The sequence below is a fragment of the Triturus cristatus genome, chromosome 9, assembly GCF_964204655.1.
Source record: "Triturus cristatus chromosome 9, aTriCri1.1, whole genome shotgun sequence".
Taxonomy (NCBI): Eukaryota; Metazoa; Chordata; class Amphibia; order Caudata; family Salamandridae; genus Triturus; species Triturus cristatus.
The window spans coordinates 475,166,433-475,182,474 of NC_140592.1; the positions used below are offsets into that span (position 1 = coordinate 475,166,433).

General features: G+C 41.0%; 1 long non-coding RNA gene across 1 annotated transcript in view; it reads left to right on the forward strand.

The window, feature by feature from the left end:
* Positions 1-1,669: 1,669 nt before the first annotated feature.
* Positions 1,670-16,042, forward strand: part of LOC146798155 (uncharacterized) — a 276,708-nt gene continuing 262,335 nt past the window's right edge. Inside the window, exons 1-10 of the long non-coding RNA XR_014969118.1 lie at positions 1,670-1,726; positions 3,517-3,576; positions 4,692-4,751; positions 6,543-6,602; positions 7,718-7,777; positions 8,892-8,951; positions 11,284-11,343; positions 12,459-12,518; positions 14,310-14,369; positions 15,485-15,544. This is a non-coding gene — a long non-coding RNA (uncharacterized LOC146798155). The remainder of the gene's footprint in view (positions 1,727-3,516; positions 3,577-4,691; positions 4,752-6,542; positions 6,603-7,717; positions 7,778-8,891; positions 8,952-11,283; positions 11,344-12,458; positions 12,519-14,309; positions 14,370-15,484; positions 15,545-16,042) is intronic.

A 16,042-nucleotide genomic window follows, 5' to 3' on the forward strand; every position in this document is an offset into this window, starting at 1 on the left:
ATTTTTTCACTGTTGCTCAGCAATACCTGCAAGAAACTAAAAAAAAAACTACCTCTATGTAATTTTAATTCATTACAATTTGTTTTGAGCTTTTCAAATCCTATCATATGAGCTGACCCTTTCCTACGAGTCCAAGTCTTACAAAACAAGAGAAACATGAATTAAATCTCTGATAACAATTGCTGTGTGCACACAGACTCATGGTGTGATTCTAGGCAGAAAGCAATATTTTTTTTGGCAATTTGAAAGCACATTTAGTACTGTTGTGGAGCAAGTGATAATTACTGTGACAGCCTGACACATTTTTCCTATATTTTAGACAAGCAGAAAAGATCACATGTCCTAACAGCTCCTTGAGACCATGACCATGTGTTACAGGGTGAGTGATTAGAGTAGAGCAAAGGAAATGAGCCTTGGTGATGTTGAATGTGTTTGCGTTACACACTGCTATCTGAAACACCACACAGAGCTGAGTAGTACGCACGGGAGTGTAGGAGAAGCTGCTGCGTGTGTGCAAAAAGTGTGTTTCTGGAGACTGTGTATTGTCAGGTGCAAGAAAGATCTGCATGGAGACTTGCACAACTGCATGAAGATTGCAGAGATGTGTGTAAGAGTAGATGTGTGGTAAGGGTTAATTGGAGTTTTGAACATGTTGGAACAACCTCACCCATTACAAGATTGGAAGCAAAATCTACCCTGTTGATTTCAAATGTGTTAGCATTTGTCTCTCATTTGTGAGATCGTGATTTCTGCTGAGTGCTAACCATCACAGTTGAAGAAAACAAGCTGCCCCTTTCTTGCGAGTGCAAGTTTTACAGAACAACAGCAACACAAATTAAATCTCTGACAACAATTCCTGTGTGCACACAGACTCATGGTGTGATTCAAGGCAGAAAGCGATATTGTTTGGGCAATTTGAAACCACATTTAGTACTGTTGTGGAGCAAGTGATAATTACTGTGACAGCCTGACACATTTTTCCTATATTTTAGACAAGCAGAAAAGAGCACATGTCCTAACAGCTCCTTGAGACCATGACCATGTGTTACAGGGTGAGTGATTACAGTAGAGCAAAGGAAATGAGCCTTGGTGACGTTGAATGTGTTTGCGTTACACACTGCTATCTGAAACACAACACAGAGCTGAGTATTACGCATCGGAGTGTAGGAGAAGCTGCTGCATGTGTGCAAAGAGTGTGTTTCTGGAGACTGTGTATTGTCAGGTGCAAGAGAGATCTGCATGGAGACTTGCAGAACTGCATGAAGAGTGCAGAGATGTGTGTAAGAGTACCTGTGTGGTAAAGGTTAATTTGAGTTTTGAACGAGTAGGAACTACCTCACCCATTGCAAGATTTGATGGAAAATCTACCCTGTTGATTTCAAATGTGTTAGCATTTGCCTCTCATTTGTGAGATAGTGATTTCTGCTGAGTGCTAACCATCACAGTTGAAGAAAACAAGCTGGCCCTTTCCTGAAAGTACAAGTTTTACAGAACAACAGCAACACAAATTAAATCTCTGACAACAATTCCTGTGTGCACACAGACTCATGCTGTGATTCTAGGCAGAAAGCGATATTTTCTTTGGCAATTTGAAAGCACATTTAGTACTGTGGTGGAGCGAGTGATAATTACTGTGACAGCCTGACACATTTTCCTTATATTTTAAACAAGCAGAAAAGAGCACATGTCCTAACAGCTCCTTGAGACCATGACCATGTGTTACAGGGTGAGTGATTAGACTACAGCAAAGGAAGTGAGCCTTGGTGACTTAGAATGTGTTTGCGTTACACACTGCTATCTGAAACACAACACAGAGCTGAGTATTACGCATGGGAGTGTAGGTGAAGCTGCTGCATGTGTGCAAAGAGTGTGTTTCTGCAGACTGTGTATTGTCAGGTGCAAGAGAGATCTGCATGGAGACTTCCACAACTGCATGAAGACTGCAGATATGTGTCTAAGAGTACATGTGTGGTAAGGGTTAATTTGAGTTTTGAACATGTAGGAACTACCTCACCCATTACAAGATTGGAAGGAAAATCTACCCTGTTGATTTCAAATGTGTTAGCATTTGCCTCTCATTTGTGAGATCGTGATTTCTGCTGAGTGCTAACCATCACAGTTGTAGAAAAAAAGCAGGCCCTTTCTTGAAAGTGCAAGTTTTACAGAACAACAGCAACACAAATTAAATCTCTGACAACAATTCCTGTGTGCACACAGACTCATGGTGAGATTCTAGGCAGAAAGCGATATTTTTTTGGGCAATTTGAAAACACATTTAGTACTGTGGTGGAGCAAGTGATAATTACTGTGACAGCCTGACACATTTTCCTTATATTTTAGACAAGCAGAAAAGAGCACATGTCCTAACAGCTCCTTGAGACCATGACCATGTGTTACAAAAAACAAGCTGCCCCTTTCCTGCGAGTGCAAGGGTAACAGAGCAAGAGCAACACGAATTAAATCTCTGATAAAAATTCCTGTGTGCACACTGTCTCTTGGTGTGATTCTAGGCAGAAAACAGTATTCCTGGGTGATACCAGTACACCTTAACTTATGGTGAAGAAAGTACTCCATAATATCTAACATGTTCAAGGCACTTAAATATCTTCCTTAACATAAAATGTAAAACACAACTTTTAAAGTGGTAGGAAAATATATCATGCTATTTTCAAATGTGTTTGCATTTGCCTCTCATTTGTGAGTAACTGATTTCTGCTGAATGCTAACCATCACACTTTAAGAAAACAAACTGCCCCTTTCCTGCGAGTGCAAGGCTAACAGAACTGTGGTGGAGCAAGTGATAATTACTGTGACAGCCTGACACATTTTTCTTATATTTTAGACAAGCAGAAAAGAGCACATGTCCTAACAGCTCCTTGAGACCATGACCATGTGTTACAGGGTGAGTGATTAGACTACAGCAAAGGAAATGAGCCTTGGTGACGTTGAATGTGTTTGCCTTACACACTGCTATCTGAAACACAACACAGAGCTGAGTATTATGCATGGGAGTGTAGGAGAAGCTGCTGCATGTGTGCAAAGAGTGTGTTTCTGGAGACTGTATATTGTCAGGTGCAAGAGAGATCTGCATGGAGACTTGCAGAACTGCATGAAGAGTGCAGAGATGTGAGTAAGAGTACCTGTGTGGTAAAGGTTAATTCGAGTTTTGAACATGTAGGAACTACCTCACCCATTGCAAGATTTGATGGAAAATCTACCCTGTTGATTTCAAATGTGTTAGCATTTGCCTCTCATTTGTGAGATAGTGATTTCTGCTGAGTGCTAACCATCACAGTTGAAGAAAACAAGCTGGCCCTTTCCTGAAAGTGCAACTTTTACAGAACAACAGCAACACAAATTAAATCTCTGACAACAATTCCTGTGTGCACACAGACTCATGCTGTGATTCCAGGCAGAAAGCGATATTTTCTTTGGCAATTTGAAAGCACATTTATTACTGTGGTGGAGCGAGTGATAATTACTGTGACAGCCTGACACATTTTCCTTATATTTTAGACAAGCAGAAAAGAGCACATGTCCTAACAGCTCCTTGAGACCATGACCATGTGTTACAGGGTGAGTGATTAGACTACAGCAAAGGAAGTGAGCCTTGGTGACTTAGAATGTGTTTGCGTTACACACTGCTATCTGAAACACAACACAGAGCTGAGTATTACGCATGGGAGTGTAGGTGAAGCTGCTGCATGTGTGCAAAGAGTGTGTTTCTGCAGACTGTGTATTGTCAGGTGCAAGAGAGATCTGCATGGAGACTTCCACAACTGCATGAAGACTGCAGATATGTGTCTAAGAGTACATGTGTGGTAAGGGTTAACTTGCGTTTTGAACATGTAGGAACTACCTCACCCATTACAAGATTGGAAGGAAAATCTACCCTGTTGATTTCAAATGTGTTAGCATTTGCCTCTCATTTGTGAGATCGTGATTTCTGCTGAGTGCTAACCATCACAGTTGTAGAAAAAAAGCAGGCCCTTTCTTGAAAGTGCAAGTTTTACAGAACAACAGCAACACAAATTAAATCTCTGACAACAATTCCTGTGTGCACACAGACTCATGGTGAGATTCTAGGCAGAAAGCGACATTTTTTTGGGCAATTTGAAAACACATTTAGTACTGTGGTGGAGCAAGTGATAATTACTGTGACAGCCTGACACATTTTCCTTATATTTTAGACAAGCAGAAAAGAGCACATGTCCTAACAGCTCCTTGAGACCATGACCATGTGTTACAAAAAACAAGCTGCCCCTTTCCTGCGAGTGCAAGGGTAACAGAGCAAGAGCAACACAAATTAAATCTCTGATAACAATTCCTGTGTGCACACTGTCTCTTGGTGTGATTCTAGGCAGAAAACAGTATTCCTGGGTGATACCAGTACACCTTAACTTATGGTGAAGACATACTCCATAATATCTAACATGTTCAAGGCACTTAAATATCTTCCTTAACATAAAATGTAAAACACAACTTTTAAAGTGGTAGGAAAATATATCATGCTATTTTCAAATGTGTTTGCATTTGCCTCTCATTTGTGAGTAACTGATTTCTGCTGAATGCTAACCATCACACTTTAAGAAAACAAACTGCCCCTTTCCTGCGAGTGCAAGGCTAACAGAACTGTGGTGGAGCAAGTGATAATTACTGTGACAGCCTGACACATTTTTCTTTTATTTTAGACAAGCAGAAAAGAACACATGTCCTAACAGCTCCTTGAGACCATGACCATGTGTTACAGGGTGAGTGATTAGACTACAGCAAAGGAAATGAGCCTTGGTGACGTTGAATGTGTTTGCCTTACACACTGCTATCTGAAAGACACAACACAGAGCTGAGTATTATGCATGGGAGTGTAGGAGAAGCTGCTGCATGTGTGCAAAGAGTGTGTTTCTGGAGACTGTGTATTGTCAGGTGCAAGAGAGATCTGCATGGAGACTTGCAGAACTGCATGAAGAGTGCAGAGATGTGAGTAAGAGTACCTGTGTGGTAAAGGTTAATTCGAGTTTTGAACATGTAGGAACTACCTCACCCATTGCAAGATTTGATGGAAAATCTACCCTGTTGATTTCAAATGTGTTAGCATTTGCCTCTCATTTGTGAGATAGCGATTTCTGCTGAGTGCTAACCATCACAGTTGAAGAAAACAAGCTGGCCCTTTCCTGAAAGTGCAACTTTTACAGAACAACAGCAACACAAATTAAATCTCTGACAACAATTCCTGTGTGCACACAGACTCATGCTGTGATTCTAGGAAGAAAGCGATATTTTCTTTGGCAATTTGAAAGCACATTTAGTACTGTGGTGGAGCAAGTGATAATTACTGTGACAGCCTGACACATTTTCCTTATATTTTAGACAAGCAGAAAAGAGCACATGTCCTAACAGCTCCTTGAGACCATGACCATGTGTTACAGGGTGAGTGATTAGACTACAGCAAAGGAAGTGAGCCTTGGTGACTTAGAATGTGTTTGCGTTACACACTGCTATCTGAAACACACCACAGAGCTGAGTATTACGCATGGGAGTGTAGGTGAAGCTGCTGCATGTGTGCAAAGAGTGTGTTTCTGCAGACTGTGTATTGTCAGGTGCAAGAGAGATCTGCATGGAGACTTCCACAACTGCATGAAGACTGCAGATATGTGTGTAAGAGTACATGTGTGGTAAGGGTTAATTTGAGTTTTGAACATGTAGGAACTACCTCACCCATTACAAGATTGGAAGGAAAATCTACCCTGTTGATTTCAAATGTGTTAGCATTTTCCTCTCATTTGTGAGATCGTGATTTCTGCTGAGTGCTAACCATCACAGTTGAAGAAAAAAAGCTGGCCCTTTCTTGAAAGTGCAAGTTTTACAGAACAACAGCAACACAAATTAAATCTCTGACAACAATTCCTGTGTGCACACAGACTCATGGTGAGATTCTAGGCAGAAAGCGATATTTTTTTGGGCAATTTGAAAACACATTTAGTACTGTGGTGGAGCAAGTGATAATTACTGTGACAGCCTGAAACATTTTCCTTATATTTTAGACAAGCAGAAAAGAGCACATGTCCTAACAGCTCCTTGAGACCATGACCATGTGTTACAAAAAACAAGCTGCCCCTTTCCTGCGAGTGCAAGGGTAACAGAGCAAGAGCAACACAAATTAAATCTCTGATAACAATTCCTGTGTGCACACTGTCTCTTGGTGTGATTCTAGGCAGAAAACAGTATTCGTGGGTGATACCAGTACACCTTAACTTATGGTGAAGACATACTCCATAATATCTAACATGTTCAAGGCACTTAAATATCTTCCTTAACATAAAATGTAAAACACATCTTTTAAAGTGGTAGGAAAATGTATCATGCTATTTTCAAATGTGTTTGCATTTGCCTCTCATTTGTGAGTAACTGATTTCTGCTGAATGCTAACTATCACACTTTAAGAAAACAAACTGCCCCTTTCCTGCGAGTGCAAGGCTAACAGAACTGTGGTGGAGCAAGTGATAATTACTGTGACAGCCTGACACATTTTTCTTATATTTTAGACAAGCAGAGAAGAGCACATGTCCTAACAGCTCCTTGAGACCATGACCATGTGTTACAGGGTGAGTGATTAGACTACAGCAAAGGAAATGAGCCTTGGTGACGTTGAATGTGTTTGCCTTACACACTGCTATCTGAAACACAACACAGAGCTGAGTATTACGCATGGGAGTGTAGGAGAAGCTGCTGCATGTGTGCAAAGAGTGTGTTTCTGGAGACTGTGTATTGTCAGGTGCAAGAGAGATCTGCATGGAGACTTCTACAACTGCATGAAGACTGCAGATATGTGTGTAAGAGTACATGTGTGGTAAGGGTTAATTTGAGTTTTGAACATGTAGGAACTACCTCACCCATTACAAGATTGGAAGGAAAATCTACCCTGTTGATTTCAAATGTGTTAGCATTTGCCTCTCATTTGTGAGATCGTGATTTCTGCTGAGTGCTAACCATCACAGTTGAAGAAAAAAAGCTGGCCCTTTCTTGAAAGTGCAAGTTTTACAGAACAACAGCAACACAAATTAAATCTCTGACAACAATTCCTGTGTGCACACAGACTCATGGTGAGATTCCAGGCAGAAAGCAATATTTTTTTGGGCAATTTGAAAACACATTTAGTACTGTGGTGGAGCAAGTGATAATTACTGTGACAGCCTGACACATTTTCCTTATATTTTAGACAAGCAGAAAAGAGCACATGTCCTAACAGCTCCATGAGACCATGACCATGTGTTACAAAAAACAAGCTGCCCCTTTCCTGCGAGTGCAAGGGTAACAGAGCAAGAGCAACACAAATTAAATCTCTGATAACAATTCCTGTGTGCACACTGTCTCATGGTGTGATTCTAGGCAGAAAACAGTATTCCTGGGTGATACCAGTACACCTTAACTTATGGTGAAGACATACTCCATAATATCTAACATGTTCAAGGCACTTAAATATCTTCCTTAACATAAAATGTAAAACACAACTTTTAAAGTGGTAGGAAAATGTATCATGCTATTTTCAAATGTATTTGCATTTGCCTCTCATTTGTGAGTAACTGATTTCTGCTGAATGCTAACCATCACACTTTAAGAAAACAAACTGCCCCTTTCCTGCGAGTGCAAGCCTAATTGAACTGTGGTGGAGCAAGTGATAATTACTGTGACAGCCTGACACATTTTTCTTATATTTTAGACAAGCAGAAAAGAGCACATGTCCTAACAGCTCCTTGAGACCATGACCATGTGTTACAGGGTGAGTGATTAGACTACAGCAAAGGAAATGAGCCTTGGTGACGTTGAATGTGTTTGCCTTACACACTGCTATCTGAAACACAACACAGAGCTGAGTATTACGCATGGGAGTGTAGGAGAAGCTGCTGCATGTGTGCAAAGAGTGTGTTTCTGGAGACTGTGTATTGTCAGGTGCAAGAGAGATCTGCATGGAGACTTCCACAACTGCATGAAGACTGCAGATATGTGTGTAAGAGTACATGTGTGGTAAGGGTTAATTTGAGTTTTGAACATGTAGGAACTACCTCACCCATTACAAGATTGGAAGGAAAATCTACCCTGTTGATTTCAAATGTGTTAGCATTTGCCTCTCATTTGTGAGATCGTGATTTCTGCTGAGTGCTAACCATCACAGTTGAAGAAAAAAGCTGGCCCTTTCTTGAAAGTGCAAGTTTTACAGAACAACAGGAACACAAATTAAATCTCTGACAACAATTCCTGTGTGCACACAGACTCATGGTGAGATTCTAGGCAGAAAGCGATATTTTTTTGGGCAATTTGAAAACACATTTAGTACTGTGGTGGAGCAAGTGATAATTACTGTGACAGCCTGACACATTTTCCTTATATTTTAGACAAGCAGAAAAGAGCACATGTCCTAACAGCTCCTTGAGACCATGACCATGTGTTACAAAAAACAAGCTGCCCCTTTCCTGCGAGTGCAAGGGTAACAGAGCAAGAGCAACACAAATTAAATCTCTGATAACAATTCCTGTGTGCACACTGTCTCTTGGTGTGATTCTAGGCAGAAAACAGTATTCCTGGGTGATACCAGTACACCTTAACTTATGGTGAAGACCTACTCCATAATATCTAACATGTTCAAGGCACTTAAATATCTTCCTTAACATAAAATGTAAAACACAACTTTTAAAGTGGTAGGAAAATATATCATGCTATTTTCAAATGTGTTTGCATTTGCCTCTCATTTGTGAGTAACTGATTTCTGCTGAATGCTAACCATCACACTTTAAGAAAACAAACTGCCCCTTTCCTGCGAGTGCAAGGCTAACAGAACTGTGGTGGAGCAAGTGATAATTACTGTGACAGCCTGACACATTTTTCTTATATTTTAGACAAGCAGAAAAGAACACATGTCCTAACAGCTCCTTGAGACCATGACCATGTGTTACAGGGTGAGTGATTAGACTACAGCAAAGGAAATGAGCCTTGGTGACGTTGAATGTGTTTGCCTTACACACTGCTATCTGAAAGACACAACACAGAGCTGAGTATTATGCATGGGAGTGTAGGAGAAGCTGCTGCATGTGTGCAAAGAGTGTGTTTCTGGAGACTGTGTATTGTCAGGTGCAAGAGAGATCTGCATGGAGACTTGCAGAACTGCATGAAGAGTGCAGAGATGTGAGTAAGAGTACCTGTGTGGTAAAGGTTAATTCGAGTTTTGAACATGTAGGAACTACCTCACCCATTGCAAGATTTGATGGAAAATCTACCCTGTTGATTTCAAATGTGTTAGCATTTGCCTCTCATTTGTGAGATAGCGATTTCTGCTGAGTGCTAACCATCACAGTTGAAGAAAACAAGCTGGCCCTTTCCTGAAAGTGCAACTTTTACAGAACAACAGCAACACAAATTAAATCTCTGACAACAATTCCTGTGTGCACCCAGACTCATGCTGTGATTCTAGGAAGAAAGCGATATTTTCTTTGGCAATTTGAAAGCACATTTAGTACTGTGGTGGAGCAAGTGATAATTACTGTGACAGCCTGACACATTTTCCTTATATTTTAGACAAGCAGAAAAGAGCACATGTCCTAACTAGGGGTGGGCGGAATTTGCGGAATTAACCTTCGCAAATTATCGCGAGAATGTTTAAAATTATCGCAAACAAGCAGAAATATCGCGAAGATGCGGAAGTTTTTTTCCGGCATGTTCGCGAGATTTTCTGCATGGTTGCGGGTCGCCAACTTACCCATGTGGTTGCTTGCGGGCACGGCCATCTTGTTTTGAGTTGTTCTCGCGGTGCATGATCGCGAGAAGAAAGACGTGATCGCGCGACGCATGACGTCACTGCGGGCGCGAACTGTCGCGAGACAGCGCAAATGGCTAAAAACAATACAACATCTCATGGAGAACGCGACCGGATCAAGAAAACTTGTCGGCGAACGCAGGGATTCAGGTAAGGCGATCGCGCGCACGCGAGAATGTATCATTTTACAGCGCGAGCAAGAAACAAATTATCGCCAAGCTGCGGAAACCGGAATTTTTGACATTTTCGCGCTCTCCGCGGAACGCAAAAATGTCAAATTATCGCAATTTCCGCGAACGGAACGAAATTTTTGCCCAGGCCTAGTCCTAACAGCTCCTTGAGACCATGACCATGTGTTACAAAAAACAAGCTGCCCCTTTCCTGCGAGTGCAAGGGTAACAGAGCAAGAGCAACACAAATTAAATCTCTGATAACAATTCCTGTGTGCACACTGTCTCTTGGTGTGATTCTAGGCAGAAAACAGTATTCCTGGGTGATACCAGTACACCTTAACTTATGGTGAAGACATACTCCATAATATCTAACATGTTCAAGGCACTTAAATATCTTCCTTAACATAAAATGTAAAACACAACTTTTAAAGTGGTAGGAAAATATATCATGCTATTTTCAAATGTGTTTGCATTTGCCTCTCATTTGTGAGTAACTGATTTCTGCTGAATGCTAACCATCACACTTTAAGAAAACAAACTGCCCCTTTCCTGCGAGTGCAAGGCTAACAGAACTGTGGTGGAGCAAGTGATAATTACTGTGACAGCCTGACACATTTTTCTTATATTTTAGACAAGCAGAAAAGAACACATGTCCTAACAGCTCCTTGAGACCATGACCATGTGTTACAGGGTGAGTGATTAGACTACAGCAAAGGAAATGAGCCTTGGTGACGTTGAATGTGTTTGCCTTACACACTGCTATCTGAAACACAACACAGAGCTGAGTATTATGCATGGGAGTGTAGGAGAAGCTGCTGCATGTGTGCAAAGAGTGTGTTTCTGGAGACTGTGTATTGTCAGGTGCAAGAGAGATCTGCATGGAGACTTGCAGAACTGCATGAAGAGTGCAGAGATGTGAGTAAGAGTACCTGTGTGGTAAAGGTTAATTTGAGTTTTGAACATGTAGGAACTACCTCACCCATTGCAAGATTTGATGGAAAATCTACCCTGTTGATTTCAAATGTGTTAGCATTTGCCTCTCATTTGTGAGATAGCGATTTCTGCTGAGTGCTAACCATCACAGTTGAAGAAAACAAGCTGGCCCTTTCCTGAAAGTGCAACTTTTACAGAACAACAGCAACACAAATTAAATCTCTGACAACAATTCCTGTGTGCACACAGACTCATGCTGTGATTCTAGGAAGAAAGCGATATTTTCTTTGGCAATTTGAAAGCACATTTAGTACTGTGGTGGAGCAAGTGATAATTACTGTGACAGCCTGACACATTTTCCTTATATTTTAGACAAGCAGAAAAGAGCACATGTCCTAACAGCTCCTTGAGACCATGACCATGTGTTACAGGGTGAGTGATTAGACTACAGCAAAGGAAGTGAGCCTTGGTGACTTAGAATGTGTTTGCGTTACACACTGCTATCTGAAACACAACACAGAGCTGAGTATTACGCATGGGAGTGTAGGTGAAGCTGCTGCATGTGTGCAAAGAGTGTGTTTCTGCAGACTGTGTATTGTCAGGTGCAAGAGAGATCTGCATGGAGACTTCCACAACTGCATGAAGACTGCAGATATGTGTCTAAGAGTACATGTGTGGTAAGGGTTAACTTGCGTTTTGAACATGTAGGAACTACCTCACCCATTACAAGATTGGAAGGAAAATCTACCCTGTTGATTTCAAATGTGTTAGCATTTGCCTCTCATTTGTGAGATCGTGATTTCTGCTGAGTGCTAACCATCACAGTTGTAGAAAAAAAGCAGGCCCTTTCTTGAAAGTGCAAGTTTTACAGAACAACAGCAACACAAAATAAATCTCTGACAACAATTCCTGTGTGCACACAGACTCATGGTGAGATTCTAGGCAGAAAGCGATATTTTTTTGGGCAATTTGAAAACACATTTAGTACTGTGGTGGAGCAAGTGATAATTACTGTGACAGCCTGACACATTTTCCTTATATTTTAGACAAGCAGAAAAGAGCACATGTCCTAACAGCTCCTTGAGACCATGACCATGTGTTACAAAAAACAAGCTGCCCCTTTCCTGCGAGTGCAAGGGTAACAGAGCAAGAGCAACACAAATTAAATCTCTGATAACAATTCCTGTGTGCACACTGTCTCTTGGTGTGATTCTAGGCAGAAAACAGTATTCCTGGGTGATACCAGTACACCTTAACTTATGGTGAAGACATACTCCATAATATCTAACATGTTCAAGGCACTTAAATATCTTCCTTAACATAAAATGTAAAACACAACTTTTAAAGTGGTAGGAAAATATATCATGCTATTTTCAAATGTGTTTGCATTTGCCTCTCATTTGTGAGTAACTGATTTCTGCTGAATGCTAACCATCACACTTTAAGAAAACAAACTGCCCCTTTCCTGCGAGTGCAAGGCTAACAGAACTGTGGTGGAGCAAGTGATAATTACTGTGACAGCCTGACACATTTTTCTTTTATTTTAGACAAGCAGAAAAGAACACATGTCCTAACAGCTCCTTGAGACCATGACCATGTGTTACAGGGTGAGTGATTAGACTACAGCAAAGGAAATGAGCCTTGGTGACGTTGAATGTGTTTGCCTTACACACTGCTATCTGAAAGACACAACACAGAGCTGAGTATTATGCATGGGAGTGTAGGAGAAGCTGCTGCATGTGTGCAAAGAGTGTGTTTCTGGAGACTGTGTATTGTCAGGTGCAAGAGAGATCTGCATGGAGACTTGCAGAACTGCATGAAGAGTGCAGAGATGTGAGTAAGAGTACCTGTGTGGTAAAGGTTAATTCGAGTTTTGAACATGTAGGAACTACCTCACCCATTGCAAGATTTGATGGAAAATCTACCCTGTTGATTTCAAATGTGTTAGCATTTGCCTCTCATTTGTGAGATAGCGATTTCTGCTGTGTGCTAACCATCACAGTTGAAGAAAACAAGCTGGCCCTTTCCTGAAAGTGCAACTTTTACAGAACAACAGCAACACAAATTAAATCTCTGACAACAATTCCTGTGTGCACACAGACTCATGCTGTGATTCTAGGAAGAAAGCGATATTTTCTTTGGCAATTTGAAAGCACATTTAGTACTGTGGTGGAGCAAGTGATAATTACTGTGACAGCCTGACACATTTTCCTTATATTTTAGACAAGCAGAAAAGAGCACATGTCCTAACAGCTCCTTGAGACCATGACCATGTGTTACAGGGTGAGTGATTAGACTACAGCAAAGGAAGTGAGCCTTGGTGACTTAGAATGTGTTTGCGTTACACACTGCTATCTGAAACACACCACAGAGCTGAGTATTACGCATGGGAGTGTAGGTGAAGCTGCTGCATGTGTGCAAAGAGTGTGTTTCTGCAGACTGTGTATTGTCAGGTGCAAGAGAGATCTGCATGGAGACTTCCACAACTGCATGAAGACTGCAGATATGTGTGTAAGAGTACATGTGTGGTAAGGGTTAATTTGAGTTTTGAACATGTAGGAACTACCTCACCCATTACAAGATTGGAAGGAAAATCTACCCTGTTGATTTCAAATGTGTTAGCATTTTCCTCTCATTTGTGAGATCGTGATTTCTGCTGAGTGCTAACCATCACAGTTGAAGAAAAAAAGCTGGCCCTTTCTTGAAAGTGCAAGTTTTACAGAACAACAGCAACACAAATTAAATCTCTGACAACAATTCCTGTGTGCACACAGACTCATGGTGAGATTCTAGGCAGAAAGCGATATTTTTTTGGGCAATTTGAAAACACATTTAGTACTGTGGTGGAGCAAGTGATAATTACTGTGACAGCCTGAAACATTTTCCTTATATTTTAGACAAGCAGAAAAGAGCACATGTCCTAACAGCTCCTTGAGACCATGACCATGTGTTACAAAAAACAAGCTGCCCCTTTCCTGCGAGTGCAAGGGTAACAGAGCAAGAGCAACACAAATTAAATCTCTGATAACAATTCCTGTGTGCACACTGTCTCTTGGTGTGATTCTAGGCAGAAAACAGTATTCGTGGGTGATACCAGTACACCTTAACTTATGGTGAAGACATACTCCATAATATCTAACATGTTCAAGGCACTTAAATATCTTCCTTAACATAAAATGTAAAACACATCTTTTAAAGTGGTAGGAAAATGTATCATGCTATTTTCAAATGTGTTTGCATTTGCCTCTCATTTGTGAGTAACTGATTTCTGCTGAATGCTAACTATCACACTTTAAGAAAACAAACTGCCCCTTTCCTGCGAGTGCAAGGCTAACAGAACTGTGGTGGAGCAAGTGATAATTACTGTGACAGCCTGACACATTTTTCTTATATTTTAGACAAGCAGAGAAGAGCACATGTCCTAACAGCTCCTTGAGACCATGACCATGTGTTACAGGGTGAGTGATTAGACTACAGCAAAGGAAATGAGCCTTGGTGACGTTGAATGTGTTTGCCTTACACACTGCTATCTGAAACACAACACAGAGCTGAGTATTACGCATGGGAGTGTAGGAGAAGCTGCTGCATGTGTGCAAAGAGTGTGTTTCTGGAGACTGTGTATTGTCAGGTGCAAGAGAGATCTGCATGGAGACTTCTACAACTGCATGAAGACTGCAGATATGTGTGTAAGAGTACATGTGTGGTAAGGGTTAATTTGAGTTTTGAACATGTAGGAACTACCTCACCCATTACAAGATTGGAAGGAAAATCTACCCTGTTGATTTCAAATGTGTTAGCATTTGCCTCTCATTTGTGAGATCGTGATTTCTGCTGAGTGCTAACCATCACAGTTGAAGAAAAAAAGCTGGCCCTTTCTTGAAAGTGCAAGTTTTACAGAACAACAGCAACACAAATTAAATCTCTGACAACAATTCCTGTGTGCACACAGACTCATGGTGAGATTCCAGGCAGAAAGCAATATTTTTTTGGGCAATTTGAAAACCCATTTAGTACTGTGGTGGAGCAAGTGATAATTACTGTGACAGCCTGACACATTTTCCTTATATTTTAGACAAGCAGAAAAGAGCACATGTCCTAACAGCTCCATGAGACCATGACCATGTGTTACAAAAAACAAGCTGCCCCTTTCCTGCGAGTGCAAGGGTAACAGAGCAAGAGCAACACAAATTAAATCTCTGATAACAATTCCTGTGTGCACACTGTCTCATGGTGTGATTCTAGGCAGAAAACAGTATTCCTGGGTGATACCAGTACACCTTAACTTATGGTGAAGACATACTCCATAATATCTAACATGTTCAAGGCACTTAAATATCTTCCTTAACATAAAATGTAAAACACAACTTTTAAAGTGGTAGGAAAATGTATCATGCTATTTTCAAATGTGTTTGCATTTGCCTCTCATTTGTGAGTAACTGATTTCTGCTGAATGCTAACCATCACACTTTAAGAAAACAAACTGCCCCTTTCCTGCGAGTGCAAGCCTAATTGAACTGTGGTGGAGCAAGTGATAATTACTGTGACAGCCTGACACATTTTTCTTATATTTTAGACAAGCAGAAAAGAGCACATGTCCTAACAGCTCCTTGAGACCATGACCATGTGTTACAGGGTGAGTGATTAGACTACAGCAAAGGAAATGAGCCTTGGTGACGTTGAATGTGTTTGCCTTACACACTGCTATCTGAAACACAACACAGAGCTGAGTATTACGCATGGGAGTGTAGGAGAAGCTGCTGCATGTGTGCAAAGAGTGTGTTTCTGGAGACTGTGTATTGTCAGGTGCAAGAGAGATCTGCATGGAGACTTCCACAACTGCATGAAGACTGCAGATATGTGTGTAAGAGTACATGTGTGGTAAGGGTTAATTTGAGTTTTGAACATGTAGGAACTACCTCACCCATTACAAGATTGGAAGGAAAATCTACCCTGTTGATTTCAAATGTGTTAGCATTTGCCTCTCATTTGTGAGATCGTGATTTCTGCTGAGTGCTAACCATCACAGTTGAAGAAAAAAGCTGGCCCTTTCTTGAAAGTGCAAGTTTTACAGAACAACAGGAACACAAATTAAATCTCTGACAACAATTCCTGTGTGCACACAGACTCATGG